Source organism: Nicotiana sylvestris, chromosome 9 (genome assembly GCF_000393655.2).
Source record: "Nicotiana sylvestris chromosome 9, ASM39365v2, whole genome shotgun sequence".
Classification (NCBI taxonomy): domain Eukaryota; kingdom Viridiplantae; phylum Streptophyta; class Magnoliopsida; order Solanales; family Solanaceae; genus Nicotiana; species Nicotiana sylvestris.
The window spans coordinates 123,755,485-123,766,431 of record NC_091065.1 but is presented as its reverse complement, the minus strand read 5'-3'; positions in this window follow the sequence as shown (position 1 = coordinate 123,766,431).

Here is a 10,947-nt window from a genome sequence, read left to right as displayed (position 1 = left end):
CGGCCTGTAAGATCAAAATAACCACTCGTATACTGAACATAGGCCGACAAGGTCATACAATCTTTTACGTACATGACATCTGTCTACAAGCCTCTAAGAATACATAATCTTCATAAAGGTCGGGACAGAGTCCCGCCATACCAAATAATACACGTCTAAATCATACTAACCAAACAAGCTACTCTGAAGCAAATGGAGCACACCAACATCTTCCGCTGAGCTGATAGTCTATTTGGAGGGCTCTTGACCTGTCTATCGGGACCTGCGGGCATGAAACGCAGCGTCCCCAGGCAAAAGGGACGTCAGTATGAATAATGTACTGAGTATGTAAGGCACATAAATAAGTACATAACAGACATGGAAGAAATATAGAGTAAATGACCCAACCTGTAAGTCTGGAAAACTTTGTAAATCATAAAATACCTATAGTGTCATGCATATTAGTATGAATGTCATGTCGTGCATAGGTACATGTTTCATAACATCATCATCCTCTGAGGACATCCCATCATATCATCTCGGCCACTGTGGGCAAATCATCAACATATACCAGCTGATCAGGTGGTGGTGCGTATATATGCCGTAACCTTTTTTCATATCCCATATACATATAATATACATATATATGCGTATATAACGTCATCTGGTCATGTGTCAATGTACATGAATGCAATGCATGAGAAGTACATCAATAAAATCTCTTAGAGTGTCATAAGACCATTATGCCTTTGAATAATATCATGAAGTAAACTTTTTCAACTTACATATTTTTCTGAGACCCATGAGCAGATGATAGAATAATTTGACACATGGGGAATCAAGAACATAAGCATCTCTAGTATTTCTATGAATAGAGTCATTTATGAAAATTGTGCATTTGCACGTTTCGTTTGTGTCGTATAGATCATGCCAAAAGAAAGAAAGGATAGCCTTAACATACCTGAGCCGATTTTCTTGACAGTCTCTCTAACATACATCAATTGCAACAACAACGTAATGGTGGATCGAAGTAGGGGAGAATCCGTATGATATTCTTGAGAAAGATTGCACCGTACTCCCTTAAAATCGCAAAATCCCGTTGCTATTATGATAAATAGTTTCGTATGAATTTTTGTTGAAGAACACACGTTACATTTGTAACATTATCTTGCTGAAGCTAGCTTTGAATTGTAGAGATTGAAAATGAAGTAAAAAGCTCTCTTTAGTCTTTTGGGTATGGGACCCACTTGTTTGCTTAGTTGGCCAAAGACTCCTCCATGTTTTGCCACCTTATAATGTGATTTAAGAGTCACTTATTTGGGCTATAAAATCAGGATACCTTGGCTGCCACATTAGGAGATTAATCATCCTTATTCAATAAATTAATTAATTCCTTAATTAATTTGCTAATCTCCCATTAACCAATAATTAACCAATTATCCACATAATCAAGAATTATCTCACATTACATAAAATACTACTCACTTTTAATATACTTTATACACCTTACCATCATGGCCATATGGTACCTTGTATGGTACTTGTCCATAAATATCGAGTATTAACGCTCGACCCGAATTTTATCCCAACATGCCAAACTTGGACGAAAATTCATTTTCTTTTACTTGCTTCCCCTCTCACTTTCATGAATTTACCCATCACTTGTTTGAAATAGCATAATCCTTATAATCTTCAAATAATCATTTCCTTGGACTGATGTCCATTACCATACAACAAATTCAATGTACAATACTACAGGGTACAACATCGTCGTAATTTAATACTGCGAAGCGTAATATCATCGTAATGTAATACTGCAAGGTGTAACACCATCGTAATATAATACTGCAGGATGTAACATCATCGTAATATAATACTGCAGGAGGTAACATCATCGTAATATAATACTGCGGGACGAAATATCGACGTAATATTACGGGGCGTAACATATTGAAAAATAGTCACTATTTTGCTACAACACGGAAAGTTCCAGCATAATATACTGGAGATCGGTGCACCTGTGTATGAACTTCCAGCATATTATGCTGGAACTCCAACACGCGGAAAGTTCCAGTATAATATACTGGAGATTGGAGTATCGGTGCTCCAATCTCCAGTATATTATGCCGGACCAGTATATTATACTGGAACTCTAGTATATTATACTGGAGTTCCGGTATAGTTATGCTGGAACTCCAATATATATATTATACTGGATTCCAGTGTATTGTACTGGAGTATTTTTTCGGATTTTGAACAATGTTTTAGTTCAGATTTATCTTTACATGAAAAGTGGCTAAAGTTCGATTACTTTTGAAATTGTGGCTATTTTTGAATGACTACTTGTAAATCTGGCTATTTTTGAATTTCTCCTCTCAAAATAAGCTGATTTTAGAAGCTTGGCCAAACATGCTATTATACTCTCTAGCAATCAACCTGGAAATTGGATTTTTAATGCATTTGTTCTGGAGAGAGTATTTTTCGTATAAACTTTCTTAATAAAAAGTATTTGCCTAATAAAAACATTTAATGTATTTATTAGTGGTTAGCTGTGTATAAAAACAAGTGACATATTATTATGACACATTATAGATAACAAGGTATGAGAAAAGTGTAATACTTTTATCACTGTGTGTTGATTATAAATTTTAAACTTTTATTACGGCTAATTAAGGGTCTAATGAATGATTAAAATATCTCGAGGTGTATATTGATACACACGAGCGTGACCAGGTAATTAATTGAAATATATATATGGTATAACTGGATGAGAGTCAGAGGCGGATCTAGAATTTTCGGAGGATAGATGCATCATTACTTTTTTAAAAAAAATTAAACAAAAAAGTTGGTGGGGGAATTGATCTACTGGCTTTAGGCTATTGGAAATAAGAGACCAAAACTAGTGCACCATTTCATCTCTTTTGATCATGGGTTCCATCATATAATATATATATGCCAAATTATGTACATTATATCTATAATTTACCCGAGGATTATGGATTCACGTGAACAATATTATACACTGTGGATCCACCTGATGAGAGTGAGAATGGTAGAAGTGGTTAAAGATGATGAAAGAAGGGTAGAAATGGTCAAAGATGATTGTTTATCCTAAAAAACGGATAACAATTGAATTTATACGTGGTTTTAAGGATACATGATATAACTTGGTACAAATTAAGAGAATATATTAATATTGAAATTGGCGATAAAAGAATAAATGCAAACCACACGAATCGAATAGCATTGACCCTCGAGTTCAGTCACCCTTGAACCAAAGATGTTTCAACTGATATATGAATAGAGTAACAAGATAATAAAAGCTAGAAAATGGCAGTATATTGCTTTGTGTTGCATAAAAATGATGTGCTTTACAAATAATCAGACCCCTTTTATATAGTAGGGGAGTCCTACTTTTGATACAGTTCTATATGAGGTAAGAAATCTCATGATTAGCTAATTAATCGGCCTCTTTTTGATACGTGCCAGGCTCTCTACCGTGATCCTCGACAGTTTGCAGATATTTCGGCTTTCTGTTATTTAGCTCGGTAAGTTTCCCTCGATCTTGCTCAGTTTTGATCTTGCTCGATCTCGATTTTGATTGGTCTCTAGGTCACGAACTTGACGAGGTCGAACATTAACCTATCATATTCCAGTCTCGATCAGTCACACAAGGCGCGAGCCCCATTTTGACTGTATACAAATAGTCCCCTCGTTTCTCAATGAGAAGATGACGAGAAACGATATGAACTTCCAAATCCTTTCTCGATAGGCCATGATTTAAACGACGAACGGTCACTGAGACACCCGACTATGACATAAGCAACAAATGGATACCGAAATGTCCCGTCGGTCCAGTTACCAAGGCATTAAATGCCTGTCAGTTGCTGATCAGCCACTATGGGTTCTGAACCATCACGAGCAAGCTATAAGTACCCTAACTTTTCTTTATTCAAACTTTACGTTCAAAGCTCCTCATATTCTTGTTTTTTCAAAAATCCCTTTGCTTCGCAACTCTTGCATCCAAATTTCTTGAACTTTTAGCAAACCGCATACCATCCTAATTCCCTTTTCTTCTATTCTACAATGGTGAAAACTTCTAAGACTGTACCGCAAAAGGAGATCGCCTCTTTATCACGACCCGCCAGCGACGCGGCTGCAACGGAACCTCACCCTGAGGAATTCGTTCCGGCAGGGTGCCCTACTAATGCCAATTTTAAGGTTGAAAAGACCTCCTTGATATCGGGTCGATATGAGCCGGTCTCGAGGTTCATATGCACAATTAACAATGATCTTCTCACTAAGGTTAAAGATAAGCATATGGTGGTACCTTCGCCCGAGGAATCGATCACTTCCCACGTAGAGGGTTTTCTAAGTGTTTACACTTACCCCTTCACATCGGGTCCTTTAAACCCTATCATCATTGCCTTCTGCAAGTCATGACTCTTGGTCAAATCCACCCTTCCTTTTGGAGAATAGTGAATCTCCTCCGATTCTTCGTAAGCAAAATTGAGGGATATCCCTTTACCCTCGATCACCTTATGCCCCAATAAAGTCCCCAGCTCTATGAAACGGGGCTGATAAATCTTGCTCGCCGGGCCAGTAGGGCCCCGTTCTCGAGTATAGACGAGGCTCGGGATCGAGGTTGGATGGGTTGGTTTATTCGAATAAAGACTTCGAACTTGATTCCTGCCGAAGACATGTCATTTCTCGAGAAATGGAACATGAAACGTAAGTAGTACTTCGTCTTGAAGGTTCAATCTTGTTGTTTCACCTCTTATCTCCTTCCTTATCGATGTTTTTGGTGTTGCGGTTGTGGCCCAGGTGTCGGACGTAGTTCCTGAACTCAAGTAATGGGTCGAGGGCCTTGTGTCACAAAGACCATATTCCGAGCGTGCTTGGATGGAATTATCGAAGGGTTGATGGGAGTCCCGTAATCATGATAAGTTTTCGCTTTTGATGTAATAATGTTTAACTCCCTCCTCATACAGTCATATTCTTATCGTTCTGTTTTCTTTTGTAGGTCTCCCCAAAGATGTTGCCATGAGGCCTCCATCTGGTGAGAAGGATGTGCCTTTTGAGTCTCCAGCTCCGAGGTAGGGTGATGAAAAGAAGAGAAAAAGGGCCCCGAGTTCCCCGAACTTGGAAAAGAATAAACCGAAGAAGAGGTCACGGAAGCCTAATGGAAGCATATACGCTCTATCGTCGGACTCAATCCACCGATTAAGGGATGAGTTCGAAAAAGAAGAAGAAGAAGAAGAGAAATCCAAGTTGGTGTCCCGTGTGCGGGCAGGTTTTGTGATACAAGGGTTCTCTGAACCAGATGATGTCGAAATTGGACTGTCCCGACATGAGGAAGCCGATGAGAGAGTCTTAGCCGAAGCTCCCGAACCAGAAGGTGTTGAGGCCACTCTGCCCCAAGCTAGGGGGGTCGAGAGAGAGAACATGGGCGACGTTTCTCGAGCAGAGGAAGGTGCCCTGAGAGACGAGCTTGGGGCGATCGACATTACCGGGTCCCCTCAGATTTCAGGCGCCATGATTCGCGAGGCCAGTATGTTAGAAAGTTGTTCCTACGAGGGGCCTCAGTGGGTGACTGATATCCACCACTTCTTGGACGGATTAGAGTCCACTTCTTCAGAAGATATCACCGGACTTGGTGTCTTGTCGATGCTGAGGAAGGTACTGTCATTGGGTGCCACTAGGTCTTCATCGAGCCCAAAACTGGTGGATCCATTACCGACCCCAAGTGTTAACTCGGACCGCATATGATCGATAATTTTTCAGTCCCGGAGGATGCCCAGATTTTCTCTGCCCTCATGGGGGTTGCTAGCTATCTCAGTTGCTTGGTGACCGAGGAGGACCAGGCTGTGATGGATGCGGTGGAAGTGCATTGCCTATTCAATGAGGCCCAACATGCTTTGAATCGGGTAACTTCGAGTGTCACTTTATTACTTATTTTAAATTTGAAGTTGTAAATAATCCTAATACCTCTCTTTGTGCTTGCAGGCCTTGGTATTGCATCATGAGGCTTTCCTCTGAATCCGGAAGGATTTAAACCAGTATGAGGTTGAGGTTCAGGAGCTTACCGAGAACAGGATACTTACAAGCTTCTGAGTGAGAAGCTTCAAGCTGAGTTAGAAGCGGCTTGGAGTGAGCATGCCGAGATGGTCGAGCGGTATTTCGAGTGCTTCACGATAGTAAAGACGAATTGAAGATAGTGACTAATGATCCAATCCTGCACGTCCGGCAGAGGCTTGAACAGATCGGTCAGCTTCAGGCACAGGTGGATATGATTCAAATTGAGGCTTAGGAGTTCAAGAAAAATATGGACATCTTAGCCTCAAAAAAGAAAGTTGTCCAAGCACAACTGGAGTCGGTTGAGACCCAGCTCTGAGTTGCAAAAGAGAAGACCTCTGTACAGGTCAAGAAAATCGAGGAGCTTCAATCCTAATTGGACTTGGCTATTTCTGACAAGGCAAACTTGGCCAATGAACTCGAGGCAGCCAAATATGAGGTGGTCGTGGCTAATACCAAATTTGATGATAAAGTGGCCTAATTCAAGGTCTATGTCGAGGCCATCCAGGCATAGGCCAAGAGCATGGTGGATCATGCAAGGTGGCAAGCTCGAAGGGAAGCCCTTGAGGGAGTCCATGCTCAGGATTTTGATATACTGGCTGAAATTGAGAATGCCAAAGCAAATGAAGCCAGGGCCCGGAAGATGGCCTTTCCACAAGAAAGACTCCGAGAGTTTAAGCGAGTCTAAAGGCTGGAAAGATCTCGAGGACGGAGATGCTGCCTCCGATGAAGACCAGGCACTTAGGCCTTTATATGTTTTTATCTTTTATTTTTTTGCATCTTTTTTTGGGGCCGTTTTGGCCATTGTAGATTTTTGTACTAGTCCATTCTGGCCTTTGTAAAAAGATTATTGGGTATATAAGGCTTTCTTTCCCTTTTGGTTTTCAAATTTTTCCTTTGTTTCATTACTTATATTCACAAAGGTCGGAATGCCTTAGCATAAAATAACTTAGGCTGTGAAAGTTCGAACAAACCCTGTTTTCACATTATTCTTATTTTTGAGGCATCTTGGAGGTTCGGTATTACCGAAAATCTTCTCCCAAAGTAAGTAACTCGGATTATAGTTTGCCAAGGGTAGCCTTTAAAACCAGTTATGAAAATTTTAAAGGCCTATTTTTTGTTACGGTTCTTGGACGTCTTCGAGCGGTGTTAATATGAACGTAGCCTTTTAATTCGGGTGTAGCCTAGTGACTTTGCTTTCCTGAGTTATCCAGGCTTGCCTAAGATAACAATCCCTGAATGGGTATGGCCATGGCCTTTAAAATTTGGGGGTTGCCTAATAGGTCTTGTGTCCCCGATGTTTAATAGCTCGACCTATTCAAGTTTGTTTTTGGACGGCCGTCCCCGAGTGAGAGAGTGATTATCCAAATTCTATTTATAATTGGCCCTTGAGCTCATTTCTTTTAGGAGATCGAAAGTATGAAATTCTTTAATGGATGTAAAAGGGAAATTTTTAAACGTAAGATGACTGCAAGGAAAGTACTTGTCTTTATTCTTGTGCTAAACAGTTATACATACATACATATTTTATGCCAAGGTTCGACCAATTTACGCGGGCATGGTTCATTTGACCGTTTGGCCCTTACAACAAATCCTTCCTATCGAGACCCTTCTATTACGAAGTAATTTCCTTGCAAAAGTCGATATCCAAGGGTAACGCCCCCTAGTATCTGAGGTTGAATGTAGAGGAACCTCAGATATTGTTAATGCTGTCTTCGACACTGATTCATGATCGGCCTTTTATTCTAAGTTAGCACGATCCACCATTGCCTCGTTAAAAACCTTGCCGAAAAACCCAATTGGGACAAAAACGGTTCAAGGGAAAAAGAGTGCAATGCATGCTTTCATACCTAAAGACTTCATGCTGCTCATTGTCGACCACTTTCAATTGTTAGTTCGAAAATAAAAAGAAATGAAATGGGGTCGTATCTTAGCAGTAATATTGTTTTAGGTGAGTTACGTTCCAATTGTTCTGTAGTTGTTCTCCGTTTGTCATTCCGAGCTTATAGGATCCTTTCCCTGTGGCCTCGAGAATCTGGTATGGTCATTTCCAGTTCAGACCCAATTTCCTTTCGTTCGGATTTAGTTACTTAGTGTGACCTTCCTTAGTACTAAGTCCCCGACAATGAAGTATCGAAGGTTGGCCCTTCGATTTTAATACCTCTCGATCCATTGCTTTTGTGCGGCCAATCGAATAAGGGTGGCTTCACGCCTTTCATCCAATAGCTCCAGGCTTGCATTCATGGCCTCGTCATTTGAATCCTTTGTTGCATATCAGAATCTGATACTCGATTCCACGACTTCGACTAGTATCACAACTTCGGCGCTATAAACCAATGAGAATGGGGTAGCCCCAGTACTGGACTTCGAAGTTGTGCGGTATGCCCAAAGAACTTCGGGCTGGATCTATTTCAATTTTCCCTTAGCGTCAGTCAACCTTTTCTTAAGGTTTTGGATTATGGTTTTATTGGTTGATTCGGCTTGTCCATTCTCTCTAGGGTGATAAGGTGTTGATAAGATTCTTTTGATCTTATGATCTTCGAGAAATTTGGTCACTTTACTGCGGATAAACTATTTTTCGTTGTCACATACAATTTCAGACGGTATCCCGAACCAACATATGATATGGTCCCAAATGAAGTCGATGATTTCCTTCTCCCTTATCTTCTCGTATGCATTTGCTTCAACCCACTTAGAAAAATAGTCATTCATAAATAAGATAAATTGAGCCTTACCTAGTGCCCATGGAAGAGGGCCGACGATGTCTATCCCCCACTTCATGAATGGCCATTGCGATAAGACTGAATGCAACAACTCCCCGGGTTGGTGAATCATTGGAGAATACCTTTGGCACTTGTCACATTTTTGTACGAACTCTTTCGTATCCTTTTCCATGTCGATCCAATAATAACCGGCTCTGATCACCTTTTGAATCAATGATTCGATGCCTGAATGATTTCTGCAAGTGCCTTCATGAACTTCCCGAATATATTCGGTATATCCTGGTCCCATACATATTGCTAGTGGTCCATTGAACATTATCCTGAACAAGGTTCCATCCTCATTCAAGCTGAATCTGGTTGCCTTTGTGTGCAGGGCCCTTGATTCCTTTGGATCTGAGAGAAGTTTCCCGATCTTCAAATACTCTACGTATTTATTCTCCAATCCCAGGTTAAGCTTGTAGAGTTTATTTCAACGTGACCTTCTTATACTACCGACTTTATGATATGTACGACTGCCCCCGAGTTGAGCTCATCGTCTTCGACCGATGACCCTAAGTTTGCAAGGGCATCGACCTCACTATTTTGATCTCGAGGCACGTGTTGCAAAGTCCACTCTTTGAACCGATGTAATGTTACCTATAACTTGTCTAGGTACCTTTGCATTCGTTCTTCTCTAACTTTGAATGTTCCGTTAACTTGGTTTACTACAAGGAGGGAGTCACACTTAGCTTCGATCATGTCCGCCCCAAGCCTTTGGCTAGTTCAAGACCTGCAATCATGGCCTCATATTCGGCCTCGTTGTGAGTTAATTTTACAGTTCTAATAGATTGTCTAATTGTATTGCCTGTGGATGGCTTCAGTACGATGCCAAGTCCGGACCCCTTTATGTTCGAGGCACCATCCGTAAAGAGGGTCTAGATTCCCGAAGACATTTTTGAGTTTACCAACAACTATCTTTCGACTTTGGGTATTAGGGCCGGCGCAAAGTCAGCCACGAAATCTGCCAAAATGTGAGATTTAATGGTTGTTCGGGGTTGATATGTGATATCGTACCCCCTGATTTCTACGACCCATTTGGCCAATCATCCCGAGAGTTCGGGTTTATGTATTATATTTCATAAAGGGTAGGTTGTCACAACACATATAGGATGACACTGAAAATATGGTTTCAGTTTTCTAGAGGCACTTAGCAAAGCGAGTGCCAATTTTTCTAGGTGAGGATATCTAGTTTCGACCTCACCTAAGGTCCTGCTGACATAATAAATTGGAAATTACGTACCTTGTTCTTCCCGGACTAAGACTCGACTTACCGCTATTTTCGATACTGGTAGATACAAGTATAGTCGTTCGTCTTCCCTCACCGTGTGAAGCAATGGCGGGCTCGATAAATATTTCTTAAGTTCTTCTAAAGTCCGTTGGCATTTCGGGCTCCATGTGAAGTTGTTCTTCTTTAGCAACGAGAAAAAGCGATGGCTTTTATCGGAAGACCTTGAGATGAATCGCCCCAGTGCTGCAATGCGCTCGGTTAGCCTTTATACAGCCTTGACATTATCCACTACCGTGATATCCTCGATAGCTTTGATCTTTTCAGGGTTGATCTCGATTCCTTGGTTGGACACCATGAACCCAAGGAATTTACCTGATCTGACCCCGAATGCGCATTGTTTTTGGATTCAGCTTCATGTTGTACTTTTTCAATATACTGAAGGTTTCCTGCAAATGCTTTAAATGGTCGTATGCTCGCAGGGACTTAACTAACATATCGTCAATGTAAACTTCCATGGATTTTTTGATTTGTTCTTCGAACATTCAATTTACTAGTCGTTGGTAAGTGGCACCAACATTTTTTAATCCAAACAACATTACGTTATAGTAGTATGTGCCATACTTAGTGATGAAAGAGGTCTTTTTTTGATCATCCGGGTTTATCCGTATTTGGTTGTACCCGGAGTAGGCATTGATAAAACTGAGGATCTCGTGGCCGTCCGTGGCATCGATCATGCGATCGATGTTAGGCAAATGGAAAGAATCTTTGGGGCATGCTTTATTTAAATCTTTATAATCCACACACATTCTTAGTTTGTCCCCCTTTTTAGGGACTACTACATTTGCTAACCATTCCGGGTATTTGACCTCCTGGATGGACCTTATTTTAAGGAGTTTAGTTAGC